This window comes from Cervus canadensis, chromosome X (genome assembly GCF_019320065.1).
Source record: "Cervus canadensis isolate Bull #8, Minnesota chromosome X, ASM1932006v1, whole genome shotgun sequence".
Taxonomy (NCBI): Eukaryota; Metazoa; Chordata; class Mammalia; order Artiodactyla; family Cervidae; genus Cervus; species Cervus canadensis.
Genome location: NC_057419.1, coordinates 143,916,561 through 143,932,311, shown reverse-complemented (window position 1 = coordinate 143,932,311; position 15,751 = coordinate 143,916,561).

The window sequence follows — 15,751 nt, the reverse complement described above, 5'->3', positions numbered from 1 at the left end:
AGTACTCTCGCCTGGAGAATCCCAAGGTCAGAGGAGCCTGGTGGGCTGCCGTCTATGGGGTCGCACAGAGTCAGACACAACTGATGAGACTTAGCAGCAGCAGCAGCAGCATGGTAGACTACATCACTAGTCATGTACAGATGTGAAAGTTGGACCATAAAGAAGGCTGAACACCAAAGAATTGATACTTTCAAATTGTGGTGCTGGAGAAGACTCTTGAGAGTCCCTTGGACTGCAAGGAGATCAAACCAGTAAACCCTAAAGGAAATCAACCCTGAATATTCATTGGAAGGACTGTTGCTGAAGCTCCAATACTTTGGCCACCTGATATGGAGAGTCGACTCATTAGAAAAGACCCTGATGCTGGGAAAGATTGAAAGCAAAAGGAGAAGGGGGTGACAGAGGATAAGATGGTTGGATGGCATCACCAACACAATGGACATGAGTTTGAGCAAACTCCAGGAAATAGTGGAGGACAGAGGAACCTGGCATGCTGCAGTCCATGGGGTCAGAAAGAGTGGGAAATGACTTAGCGACTGAACAAATAGCTTTTCTTTTAAATTATTTCCTGTCAAGCAGATTAATGCAGAGAAACAATTTCTATAAGCTTCTGATAGGTCCAAACACTCAAAGGCTAATACCATGTCTGATAGACCAGACACAAGAGAGAGATTTGGGAGATCACCTGGGTCCTGGTGTCGGTTCTTACCCAGTAGCTATGTGACCTTGGGTAATGCCCTTTACCTCTCTGTGAAGATCCCATCTGGAAAAAGACACTGTGTTCCTATATGTGATAGAATTCACTATGCCAGTCAAATTATTTTAGCAAGAGCAATAACTGAGTCTTATGATTTCTTACAACAAAATTCCCAGTGGTGTATGACAAAATATCTGGTCAAATATCATGTCTTCCCAATGTTATATGGTCCCCACCTAACTCCAGTTCCCAAGAGGTGACATTTTTCACACTTACCTCTGTGTAAGGAACATTTTTAAGGAAGACTTAGTTACATCATAGACAGGTTTCCAGATTTCAGAAGAATTCTAGGGCACCAGCAGAGGTGGTGAGCAGCAGGACTGGCCGAGTCACAACCCTTAGATGGACGCTAGGCAGCATGGCGAGGGCTGGATTGACAACCAGCTAGAGGGGAGTATAGAGCTTCATGCTCCGCTCGTGCTCACCAATAATCCTAGATTTGCTTTTAAAGTCCTTTTTATTAAGAAGAAAGCATAAATGTCCACTTTTTCAAGCTTTCTTCCCCTCCACCCAACACTCATTTCATCCCCTTCTTATTCAGGAGGGACTGGTCATAATCAAGAAGGAGGAGGCCGATGATGGGTTAGGAATCAGGGCCAACCTCATCGTATTGGTCTCTGTCTTGGGATGAAGTTTTCATCCTGTCAAGTTAATATTTTGGGTTTTATTTTGTCAGGCATACATGCTGGGTAATGAAAAAAATAAAATAACTTTAATATTCAGATAGCTTGACGAAAAAGATCGTGGGGGAGAGTCATATTTCTCTTGATCTATTACCATCAATTAATATAATTAATACCATTGTATTAATATAATCAAGAGTCAGGTCCTTCACTGGCTGAACTAGTGGAGAATGGGACATGAACTACTCTCACTGGATGCTCTCATTCTCAGAATGACACATAATTGCAGATCATGAAGGCTTATGTTTTTAAAAATGAAAGATTATAGGCCAGAAAAGAACAAAAACAAATAAATCTGAATGAAATATAACAGTAATTTCAGAATCTTGGAGACTTAACAAAGATATTATTTTTTGAAAATTTTGATTTTTCTCTTTCTGGGCATTTTGTTGCTGTTACTTATTAAAATGAATTCAAAAGAAGTTTATGGTATTTTTATTCTGTTGACACTGTTCCTCCCTGATTCACACTTGCAGTATGTTATTTACTGTAGTTACAGCTGGTGGCTGAGGATAAAGCGTCTGCCTGCAATGCGGAAAACCTGGGTTCGATCCCTGGGTCGGGAAGATCCCCTGGAGAAGGAAATGGCAACCCTCTCCAGTACTCTTGTCTGGAAAATTCCATGGACGGAGGAGCCTGGTAGGCTACAGTCAATGGGATCACAAAGAGTCGTACATGACTGAGCAACTTCACTTCCCTTATTTAGCCTTTTCCAAAAACACAGCATCAGAGCATGATTGTTCCTCATTCTCCCATCAGGTTAAAAGTCAGATGTACTTATTATCCTCATCAGTTTTTAACATCAAGCCAGGTTTGTCTCTTTATTCACCAGATTCACCTGTCTCAATCACCCCTGCACTCTCAGCTGAATTATCGGGCATTTAAATGTTATTTTATTAATGCTTCTGTTTATTTCCTGAATTTACAAGTGCAAAACAGCCAAAACATACAACTGTCCTAATGGATTCGATATATCAAAATGCCTTCTAACACAATATGTATGAGACCAATGTGCTACAATAACTTTAGTAAAAACATTTGTATGGCATAGTGAGAAATATTGGCGTTTTGAAGCAACAACAATTAGCATGATACAAAGTGACTTAGTGAATTTTTTTTTGGAAAATATCCATAGCTCTTTCCCTGAACACACAGCTCTGAAAAGAACCTTCACTTTCCCCAAATTTATTTTGATGTGTAGGTCAATCATGTGGCATCCCACCCCACCAGGTGGATTTACTTGTTGCTGATTTTGCGAGTTTGTCTAGGTCTTGCAGTAAAATCCTTTTTTCAAGTTCTTTTATAAGATTTTTCTAATATTTCTAATGTTTTTCTAATATATCAGATAAGTTATTCCTGATGAGAAAGTCAAATTTTGTGCATCTGGTCTCTAAAGATAGTAATTTTAGTATCTGACCATGAAACAAACATCATGTTAGCAAAGGAGACTAATTAAGGTTTTTTCCCTTTAACATTGTAAAGTGAATCATTTGTAATTTACTCAGTTTGAAATATTTTGTCTGTTTGGCTCATCTTTTCCCATACCAGATATAATTGCTAATCATTTATACAGAATTTTTATATCCTTATTTATAAATGTGACAACTCAAAACTCTTTTTAGTGTGCTCTTTTCATATTATGCTTCTCTAAGTTGTTTCAGTCATGTCCAACTCTTTGCAGCCCTAATGGAGTCCACCAGGCTCTTCTGTCCATAGGATTTTCCAGGCAAGAATACTGGAGTGGGTTGCCATGCCCTCCTCCAGGGGATCTTCCCAACCCAGGGATTGAACCCGTGTCTCTTATGTTTCCTGCATCAGAAGGCAGGTTCTTTACCACTAGTGCCACCTGGGAAGCCCCCTTCATATTCTATTTCCTTTAAATAAAAATGTAATTTTCTTCGTTATCTGACACTACTTCATTAACAACAACAAAAATGTTTGTGTCTGTGCCAAGTCTCTTCAGTTGTGTCCAACTCTTTGTGACCCTATGGAGTGTAACCTGCCAGGTTCCTCTGTCCATGGGGATTCTCCAGGCAAGAATACAGAGTGGGTTGCCATGCCGTCCTCAAGGGGATCTTCCCAACCCAGGGATCAAACCCGCATCTCTTATGTCTCCTGCATTGGTGGCGGTGGGGGGAGGGGGCGATGTGTGCGGTTCTTTACCATGTGAACCACCAGGGAAGCTTAACAACAAAAATACTTAAGTATTAGACCATTAAGAAATGGTCTGACATTAATACATTTGGATACTTGGCCATTTGGGATGGCAGTTCCTTGGTGACCTCAATTTCTTCCATTTCCTTAATCCTTAAGTCTTTTTGTGGGGAGGGGAGAGGGTTTAATTTCTGTGATTTATACTTTCCACACACCCACACATTTTTCCAAAATTCTCCAATTAAAATAAACAAATTAATTTTTAAGAATTTTCAATGTATCATCACAAATGTTTGAAAGAAACATCCTTTGTACAGAATAATACTTTCTGTATTATTCCTTTTCTCTCACTAAGAAGGTTACTCAGATGTGTAATCTTTTCCCCCCAGGCAACAACTCTCATATTTATTCACCAAGTATACATTTAAGGCTGTTTTTCTGGGATTAAAGCATTGTCAAGAAAAAAACATTTATCTTGGTTGACTTTTAAGGATATTTTACTTTTCTATAAATATGTTTAGTTCTGTTTGTGTTTTATATTTGGAGACTGATTTTGCCATTTTTCCTTTTATTCCAATTCACTGAGGTTTTTGTTCAGAATTGGAGGCAGTGGCTTGCCAGACTGGTCCCATTTTCCAGGAGCTCCTTCCCTAGGTTGGAGAGTTACTGTTCAAGCTAGGGTTGCTTAACCAGGCTTTTAAATACTCAGTTGGTGCACAAATGGCCCAAACATGGCCTGCATCCTTCCTCTGGCATTATGGACCTGGTTTACAGAAGTCAGACTCTCAAAGACCTGAAGCTGAATTTTCTTCAACTTAGGTGCTATAGATGGCTCCTGCAAAGTGCTCTCTAGGCCTAGGTGAAGGCTACAGAAGCATTTAGATAGTCTGATTATTCCATATGTTTCATTTGGCTTTTGCCAGGTAGAACTACCCAATCACATATAACTACATTAGGTTATTGATGGGGTTTCCTGCATTACATTTCATTCAATCAGATGTTAGTTGCTCAGTCGTCTCTGACTCTTTGTGACGCCATGGACTGTAGCCCCCCTGGTTCCTCTGTCTATGGAATTCTCCAGGCAAGAATACTGGAGAGGTTAGTTTCCCTTCCCTAAGGGATCTTTGTGACCCAGGGATCAAACCTGGGTCTCCCACATTGCAGGTGGATTCTTTACCATCTGAGCTAGCTCCTTATTGCAAAATTCAGAATTACATTGAAGAAAGTAGGGAAAACACTAGGCCATTCAGTTATGACCTAAATCTAATCCCTTACAATTATACAGTGGAAGCGACAAATAGATTGACGGGATTATCTGATACAGAGTGCCTGAAGAACTGTGGATGGAGGTTCATAACATTGTACGGGAGACAGTGACCAAAACATCCCAAAGAAAAGGAAAAGCAAAGCAAAATTGTTGTCTGAGGCAGCCTTGGACTTCCCTGGTGGCTCAGATGGTAAAGAATCCACCTGCAGTGGGTGAGACCTGGATACTATTACTGGGTTGGGAAGATCCCCTGGAGGAGAGCATGGCAAGTCACTTTGAAAACAGACTATGATGAACACATAGAGATAGTATAGTAGATATCGCAAGCACAGATAACTCCCTAGGGTTTTGTGACTTGGCTTCCTGTACTTCATTTCATCCGGTCAGATGTTGCATCTGCACAAGGCTTAATTTGCATACAATATATAAATATGGAAAATACGCTTGCCACTGCCTTTCTCTTTCTATCCTAGATTCTCTAAATTTCTGTCCTTCCTGGCTGAGCATTCCTCTGTCTATCTTTGCCCAGAAGGCTGGCAAGAAAGCCACTTCTAGCACAGACAAGCATAGATGAATAGAGATAGCACAGTAACAATTGCAAGCACAAAACTCCCTAGAACGTTTTGACAAGTTTTATTTGCATTGCATAAAATTAGATGTAGCTTGTATGCAAGGCCTTATTTGCATACAGCATATATAAACAGACCCTATAGATCTCCATTGCCTTACTTTTTCATTCCAAGATACTGTAAAAGTCTGTCCTTCTTAACTGAGCATTCCTCTAAGTCTATCTTTGCCCAGAAGGGTGGCAAGAAAGCTATTTCCAAAACAGGGAAGAATAGATGGATTGAGATAGTCCAGGAACTATTGCAAGCACATATAACTTTGTCAGCTTTTCTGACAGGGTTTCTTGTACTGCATTTCATCCAATGAAATATTACCTCTACACAAGGCCTTATTTGCATTTGTTGTGGTTCAGTTGCTCAGTCATGTTCCACTCTTTGCAACCCCATGGACTGCAGCACACCAGGCTTCCTTGTCCTTCACCATGTCAGGGGGCATGCTCAAACTCATATTCATTGAGTCGGTGATGCCATCCAGCCATCTTGCCCTATGTCATACCCTTCTCCTCCTGCCTTCAATCATTCCCAGCATCAGGGTCTTTTCTAATGATTCACTCTTCTTCATCAGGTGGCCAAAGTATTGGAGCTTCAGCTTCAGCATCAGTTCTTCCAATGAATATTCAGGACTGATTTTCTTTAGGATGGATTGGTTTGGTCTCCTTGCAGTCCAAGGGACTCTCAAGAGTCTTCTCCAACACCACAGTTCAAAAGCATCAGTTCTTCAGTGCTCAGCTTTCTTTATGGTCCACCTCTCACATCCATACATGACTACTGGAAAAACCATAGCTTTGACTATGTGAACCTTTGTCGGCAAAGTAATGTCTGCTTTTTAATATGCTGTCTAGGTATGTCATAGCTTTTCTTCCAAGGAGCCAGTGTCTTTTAATTTCATGGCTGCAGTCACCATCTGCAGTGATTTTGGAGCCCAAGAAAATAAAGTCTGTCACTGTTTCCATTGTTTCCCTATCTATTTGCCATAAAGTGATGGGACCAGATACCATGATCTTAGTTTTTTGAATGTTGAGTTTCAAGACAGCTTACTTACATCAGTTCAGTTCAGTTCAGTCACTCAGTTGTGTCCAACTCTTTGCGACCCCATGGACTGTAGAACACCAGGCTTCCCTGTCCATCACCAACTCCCAGAGCTTGCTCAAACTCATGTCCATCAAGTCGGTGATGTCATCCAACCATCTTATCCTCTGTCGTCCCCTTCTCCTCCCACCCTCAATCTTTCCCAGCATCAGGGTCTTTTCCATTGAGTTAGTTCTTTGCATCGGGTGGCCAAAGTATCAGAGCTTCAGCTTCAGCATCAGTCCTTCCAATGAATATTCAGGACTGATTTCCTTTAGGATTGACTGGCTTGATCTCCTTGCAGTCCAAGGGACTCTCAAGAGTCTTCTCTGACACCACAGCTCAAAAGCATCAATTCCTTGGTTCTCAGCTTTCTTTATAGTCCAACTCTCACATCCATACATGACTACTGGAAAAATCATAGCTTGGACTAGATGGACCTTTGTTAATGTCTCTGCTTTTTAATATGCTGTCTAGGTTGGTCATAGCTTTTCTTCCAAGGAGCAATCATCTTTTAATTTCATCAAAAGACACTTATTTGCATACAGTGTATACCCCTTGCTCTTTCATTGCAAGATACTGTAAAGCTTTGTCCTTTGTAACTGAGCATTCCTCTAAGTCTATCTTTGCCAGGAAGGGCGGCAAAGAGGACCCTTCTGAAAGAGAGAAGGGAAAGATGGATAGAGATAGCGTAGATTGCAGTCACATATGAAGCCTGAGACTTCTTAACAGAGTTTCCGGTATTGCATTTAATCCACTCAGATGTTGCCTGTATGCATGACCTTATTTGAATACAGCATATATGCATAGACAGCAGTGATCACCACCACCTTATTCTTTTATTCCAAGGTACTGTAATGGTCTGTCCTTCGTGGCTGAGCATTCCTCTATGTCTATCTTTGCCCTGAAGGTTGGCACGAAAGCCACTTCCAAAGCAGAAAAGGATAGAGTGATAGAGATAGACCAGTTACTATGGCAAGGATATATAACTCTCTTGTGTCTTGTGACAGGGTTTCTTGTATTGCATTTCATCCAATCAGAAGTTACCTGCATGCAAGTCCTCATTTGCATATGTATATAAATGGAAAGCACTCACGCCACTGCCTTTCTATTTTATTCCAAGATACTGCAAATGTGTGTCTTTTGTGGCTGAGCATTCTTCAAAATCTATCTTTGTCAAGAAGGGCATCATGAAACCCACTCCCAAAACAGAGAAGGAAAAAATGAATTGAGATACCCTGGGTTCCTTGGTAGCTCAGATGGTAAAGAATCTGCCTGCAATGCAGGAGACCCAGGTTTGATCCCTGGGTCAGGAAGATCCCCTGGAGAAGGGAATGGCAACCCACTCCAGTATTCTTGCCTGGAGAATCCCATGCACAGAGGAGCCTGGCAGGCTACAAGTCCATGGGGTCGCAAAGAGTTGGACATGAGTGAGCGACGTTCACTTCACTTCACTTCATATCTACAAGGATCTGAAGTTGATTCACTGTAATATTGGTATTTGTTTAAATGTCTTGCACAGCATCAATTATTTTCTTAACGATATCATTTCGAGTGTGTCTGGCTATGCCTCCCTCATTGCCTGCTCAACCTAGTGTTCCTTCCTCACCTCCAGTGAGATCCTCACCTCCATGCACTTGCTGTTGAGCATGGTGGTTGAAAAGCCGGCCATTTCCAAGGCCAGCAAGGCAGTCATCAGGTACACATCTTGTAAATGAGCTGCCTGAGGACCACCTGAGCATTGCAGGCTGAAGGCTCTTTTCAGAGCCAAGGCAGTTTTCTTTATAAGAACTGTATTCTGGTAAACTTTGATCTACTTTATTTTTACAGCGTGGTATCCTGCTAGTTTTACAAGGTTTTTTTTTTTCTTTTTTTACAGAGAACTGAATATTGGACTTCCCATTTGGCCCACTGATAAGGAATCTGCCTGCAATGCAGGAAATGTGTGTTCAATCACTGGGTAGAGAAGATCCCCTGGAGAAGGAAATGGCTACCCACTCCAGTATTCTTGCCTAGGAAATCCCCTGGACAGTGAAGCCTGGAGGGCTACCGTCCATGGGGCTGCAAAACAGTTGGACACTTTTTGTTTAGAGACTAAACAACAACAAAATATTATCGATTTTATTTTAGCATATCTATGATTTAATTTGGTCAAAATGAAATAGTATGTTTTATTCAATAATGTTTCATTATACCACTTTCCTGAAGACTGAGTTCTTTTATTTTTATAGGTCAACCTTTCACAAGGTTTGTAAGATAATGTCATTTACCTTTTCCACTCTTATTTTCTCATGAATGTATGGCAAAATTTTCTAGAGATGCACTGTGTGTCTGTGTTAGTCACTCAGTTGTGTCCAACTCTTTGTGACCCCATGGACTGTAGCACACCAGGCATCCTTGTCCTTCACTATCTCCTGGGGCTTGCTCAAACTCGTGTCCATTGAGTCCTTGATACCATCCAGCCCACTCATCCTCTATCACCCTCTTCTCCTGCCCTCAGTCTTTCCCAGCATCAGGGTCTTTTCCAACAAGTTGGCTCTTCGCATCACGTGGTCAAAATATTGGAGCTTCAGCTTTAGCATCAGTCCTTCCAATAAATATTCAGAGTTGAAATGAACTATAATTCTGAAGGAATATAGATCACATTTATTTAAATTTTTAGCTGTAGTCACTGAACTTGACTTTATTTTTTGCCTTTTTAGATTATAAACCATATGGAGCTAATTATCATTCCCACATTAATTTCAATGTATCAAAGAGTTAGGCAAATGTGTTTTAAATATATATTGAATATTATTTTTATGCTCCTCAGTACTCTTACTGTTTATCATAATATCTTCCATATATACTGCTTCATGATGGGTTATCAATATAAATAATTTATGTGTGGTTTAATATGCTTCACAGCTGGACAAAGTGAAATCCTTTGCATTCCACTCCCCAAAGGTAACCACTGCTACTGTTTGATTGGTACTTGGCATACAATTTTCTATGTATATTGAAATACACATACATAAATAGATACATTGGTCTGCTCATCAACTGATTTACTAATCTGTTAGATATGAAATTGGAATCACAGAATAACACTGATCTGCTACTCACATTCTTCACTTAACAAGATGTGTGCTTTTAAATTGTTTTCATTAAGGTATAATTTAGACAAAATAAAATTCACTCCTTTTAGTGTCCAGTTCTGTAAGCCTTGAAAGGTACATACAGTTGTATAACCACTACACAATTAGGATATGCAAGAGCTCCATTATACCAAAAATATCTCCTGTGCCTTTTTGTAGTCAACCTGAAAATGACCTATGTGTTTTCTGACTCCCCAATTTTGATAGCTCTAGATTTTTACTTTTATTTTTGCTTTAATACTGTTCTATGTATTTTTCATTTCCCTTGAGACTTCCTCTTTGACCCATGAATTAAATATGTATTGTTCAGTTTCCCAGTTCTTGGACATTTTCATGTAATCTTTCTATTATTGATTTCTAGAGTTTTATTCCATTATTGTCAGATAACACAATATGTTTGGTTTCAGTTTTTTTAATATATTAAGGTTTGGTTCTTGACTCAGGATATAGTCTATCTTGCTGAGTGTTCTGTGTGCATTTGAAAAGAATGTGCATTCTGCTATTTTGGGGTGGACCACTCTATAAATGTCAATTAAATCTAGTTGGTTGATGGTGGTGTTCAGTTCATCTATAACTTTGCTGATTTTTTGCCTACTAATTCTATTAGTGAGAGAGGAATATTGAAGATCACAATTATAATTGTGGATTTGTCTATTTCCCTTTCAGTTCCTTCAGTTTCGCTTCATGTATTTTAAGACTGTTGTTAGGTATAATACATATTTATAACTATTGTATCTTCCTGGTGAATTGACTGCCCCTCTTTACCCCTGGTAACTATGTTTGCTTTCAAGTTGACATTGTCTGATATTCTCCTATAGATTCTGATCAGTGTTTCTATGGTGTGTTTTTATTCATCGTTTTACTCTTAAGCTACCTATGTCATTATATTTGAAGTGAGTTTCTTGTAGACAACATATAGTTGGAGCATTATTTGTGTTTCACGTTGTTGTTTTATAAATCCATTCTGACAATCTAGTTCATTTAGTTATGTATTTAGGCTATTGACAATTAATTATTGGTGGTATGTTTTGATTTAGATCTACCACTTTATTTTTCATGTTTTGTTGGTCTTCTCTGTTTCTCATTACCCCGTTTCCCCTTTCTTGCTTTCCTCTGGGTTATCTGAATGCTTTTGAGTATCTCATTTTAATTTTTTTTACTCTGATTTTAAATATCTCTGTTCACATAACATTTTTGTGATTTCTCTGTGGATTATAAACTACCTACTTAACTTTTCACAGTCTATTCAGAATCAGTATGTTACCACTTCAATTGATATGTAGAAACCTCACCTTAATATGTCCTGTTACCACTCCCCTTTATGCTATATTTGCCTTATGTATTATATCTATATTAAAATGTACATAGATATCTACTATAGCTACTTTATTGAAGTACTGACTCCATCAGTCAACGTTATATTTCGCTGTGGTTTTCCACTTCATGGTCCAACTCTCACACATCCGTACATGACTAGTGAAAAAAGTATAGCTTCGACAATATGGACCTTTGTCGACAAAGTGATGTCTCTGCTCTTTAATATACTGTCTAGGTTTATCATAGCTTTTCTTCCAAGGAGCAAGCATCTCTAATATCATGGCTGCAGTCACCATCTGTAGTGATTTTGATAGTTTGACACTGTTTCCATTGTTTCCCCATCTATTTGCCATGAAGTAATGGAACTGGATGCCATGATCTTCGTTTTTTGAATGTTGAGTTTTAAACCAGCTTTTTCACTCTCCTCTTTCACCTTCATCAAGAGGCTCTTTAGTTCCTTATCACTTTCTGCCATTAGAGTGGTATCATCTGCATATCTGAGGCTGTTGATATTTCTCACAGCAATCTTCATCCCAGCTTGACCTTCATCCAGCCCTAGCATTTCACATGATGTATTCTGCATAGAAGTGAAATAAACAGGGTGACAACATAAAGCCTTTTTGTACTCCTTTCCCAATTTGGAAACAGTCTGTTATTCCATGTCTGGTTCTATTGCTTCTTGTCCTGCACACAGGTTTCTCAGGAGATGGATAAGGGGTTCTGGTACTCCATCTCTAAGAATTTTCCACATTTTTTTGTGATCCACATAGTCAAAGGATTTAGCATAGTCACTGAAGCAGATGTGGTTTTTTTTTGGGGGGGGGCGAAATTCCCTCGTTATTTTGATGATCCAATGGATATTGCCAATTTGATCTCTGGTTCATCTGCTTTTTCTAAATCCAGCTTGCACATCTGGAAGTTCTTGGTTCACATACTGTTGAAGCCTAGCTTGAAGTATTTTGAACATTACCTTGCTAGTATGTGAAATGAGTGAAATTGTACTGTAATTTGAACATTCTTTGGCATTGCCTTTCTTTGGAATTGGAATTAAAATTGACATTTTCCAGTCCTGTGGCCACTGCTGAGTTTTCCAAATTTGCTGACATATTGGAATCTCTTTAAAAAACTAATAATAGAGTTGCTATATTATTCAGCAACTCCACTCCTGGGCATATATCTGAAAAAAAAAACCTCTAATTTGAAAAGATATATGCACCCCAATATTCATAGCACACTTTTTAAGTAGCCAAGACTTGGAAGCAACCTAAATGTCCATCAGCAGATGAATGGATAAAGAGGATATATATAATACTCCTATATATAGATAGAAATTTTATTTGGCCATAAAAAAGAATAAAATTAATGCCATTTGCAGCAGCATAGATGGACCTAGAGATTATCACACTAAGCACAGTAAGTCAGAAAAAGAAAGGTGAAGGAGTCTTTTGGGCCTAGAAAAGAGAATCATCTAACTTCGGAGAAAACAAAACAGAATTTTAGTTCCACCCTGATGCTCCAGGCCGGTTGCATCTCTCTGGGACTTATCACCCCCTGTCCAGAAACCTTCCACCCCCTACACCTGCCCAGAAGACTTATCACCTCCTGCCCAACTACAGATGTCATCTCAACAAAAGAATACTCAAAATATCCTGCCTGATTAACGTGTCCCTTATCGCTTCCACAAACCTCCCTATAAGTATGAAGCCTCCCTGACCCCTCTCGGCACTCAGCCTGGTCATTTGGCCTACTGTCTCCCCTCCTTGCCTGAATAAATGTAACCTACTTCTGTTGAGGTCATCTTTCCTTTTCTGCCTCGCCCGAACTATACCCTACAAAAGACAAATATCATATGATATCACTTATATGTGGAATCTAAAATATACAAGTGAACTTATTTACAAAACAGATACAGATTCACAGACATAGAAAACACTCTTACAGTTACCAATGGGGGAAAGGGGAGCAGGGAGGGATAAATTAGGAGTTGGGAATTAGCAGATACACACTAACATCTATACAACAAGGTCCTACTGTATAATACAGGGAACTATATTCAATATCTTATAGTAGATTATAATGAAAAAGAATATTAAAAAGGATATATGTATATGTATGTATAATGAATCACTTTGCTCTATACTAGAAACTAACACATTGTAAATCAACTATACTTCAATTAAAAAGCAATATAGATCATTATTAATAAATCAAGCAATAATTTGGGCAGCACTGAATGCCAGTGTTCAGCGAGATTAGAGCATTTAGAGACCTGGTAGCTTCAGGATATAATGGGAAAAGTTTTAGGGTTATTTCAAGTTTAAGTACTGTGCAGGCATTCAAAGCAGTTTCCCTGGTTTACTTCACCTCTTCTAACTTCTTACCCTTATCTGAAGTATAAGATTAAACAGGTAACTGAATAAGTGTTAAGTTTAAAGGAAATGCAATTTAGAGTACCACTTGTCTACATTAATTTTGTAAATATTAATTTTCTTTACCCTCCATATCATCTTTCATAGGGGAAACATCTGTTGCTAATTCACATAATCCCCATACTCAATTCTCTTGACCCTAGGGGTAGGATTTCATTGCTTTCATCATCATCAGTCATCATTACCATCATCATCACCGTCACCAACAAGAGCAGTTGTCCTATGGGGAATTTTTAATGACCTGTCCTCAACTCCTGGAGGCCTATCACCTACATAAGAGGTCACTGTGTATATACAGTGTTTGTCAATCTCCTTTCATTGTCAGGAGCCTTTTCAGATTTTTTTTTTTTTTTTTTTTGCCTAATCACCTCTAACCCCACTCCCTAGCAGAATGTGAAATTTTTAATACTCCAGATATAGTTGATCTGTTTGTGTACTGTGGCTGTGGTCCTTTGGAGGTTCACAGACCATTGTGGGTCTTGTTTTGTTTTTTGGTCTGCAATACACAGTTTGTGGGATTTTAGTTCCCTCACCAGGGATGGAACCCAGGCACTCAGCAGTAAGAGGGCAGAGTCCTAACCACTGGACTTTCAAGGAATTCCCTCACAAACCATTGCAATATCTAGGAAATCTGACCCTCAAGAACCCCTCCTTTGCCTCTCTCTCTACTTCAACCTATCTCATTCATAGGCTTCCACTGACTTTTGTCACTATAGATTAGCTTTCCTTTCCTATAATGTGGAACTATCCCATTATTTGGATATATAACAATTTGTTCTGTCCATTCACCTGTTAATGGATATTTGGGTTGTTTCCAATTTGGGGCTCTTGGAAATAAACCTTCTATGAACATTTGTATATAATTCTTTCCTGGGACATATATTTTCTCTTTCTATGTAAATACTTATAAGAGCAATGGCTGGGTCATATGATAGTTGTAAAATTAACTACGTAAGAAACTGCTAAACTTTTTCCCTGAGTAGTCAGAGCATTTTCCATTGCCACCAGCAGTGTATGAGATATGAGAGTTCCATCCTCCACAACCTTGCCAGTATTTGGTATGGTCATTCTTTTTAATTTTGGATTGGACTTTCACAGAGGGGTGTAGTGATTTCTCATAGTTTTCATTTATATTTTCCTAATGACTAATGATGATGAGCATCTTTTCATGTGCTTGACATGTGTTTGACACGTGTCATGTGTTTGACAAGTGTATATCTTAGGTGAAGTATCTGTTCAAATCTTTTGTCCACTTATTTATTGAAGTGTCTGTTTTCTACTGACCTCTGTGAGATTTTTAATTCTAAATAGCAGATCTGTGAATTACAAATATTTCTCTCATTCGCTCAATGGCTTGTCTTTTTATTCTCTCAACAGTGTTCTTAGAAGAACATAAGTTTTAATTTTGTGGAAATTCAGTGCATCAATTTGTTCATGTATGGTTTTGAATTTGCTTTTGATGTCATTTATAAGAAATCTTTATGAAACCTAAGGTCACAAGAATTTTCTACTGTAATTTTTCTAGAGTTTTAAAATAGTTTTAGCTTTTATGTTTACATCAGTCATTCTTTTTGAGTTAACTTTTGTATGTAGTGCATTATATGGATCAAAGTTCACACTCAGATACTCAGCCATGTCCATCTCTTTGCGACCCCAATGGACTGTAGCCTGCCAGGTTCCTCTGTTCATGGGATTTCCCAGGCAAGAATATGGAGTGGGGTGCTATTTTCTCCTTCAGGGAATCTTCCCTATACAGGGATCTATCCCACGTCTCTTGTATCTCCTGCATTGGCAAGTGGATTCTTCACCACTAGTGCCACCTGGGAAGCCCCATCTATCACAGTTTATGTGCATATGGCTATCTACTTGTCCCAGTACCATTTGTTGAAAAGACTCCTTTTTCTGCTGAATTGCCTTTGTAGCTTTGTTGAAAATCAGTTGCCCATATATATGTGGGTCTATTTCTAGAATTTTAATTTCTTTCCTTTGATATACATTCCTACCTTCATCCCAATACCACAGTGCCTTGATGACTATAGATTTGAGTTTTGAAATAAGATAGTGCTTATCCTCCAGCTTTTTTCTTTTCAAAGTTGCTTTTTGTAGACTAAGCCCTTTGCATTTCAATGACTTTTTAGAATAATCAATTTCTTTAAAAAAATGAACACTTTAATTTTTATTGGGATTGCAAGGAATCTATACATCAGTTTGGGAAGAATAGACATCTTCACAATACTGAGTCCTCTGACCCAAGAGGATGACATATCCCTTGATTTATTTAGGCCTGCTTTAATTTTCTCAGCAATGTTTTAT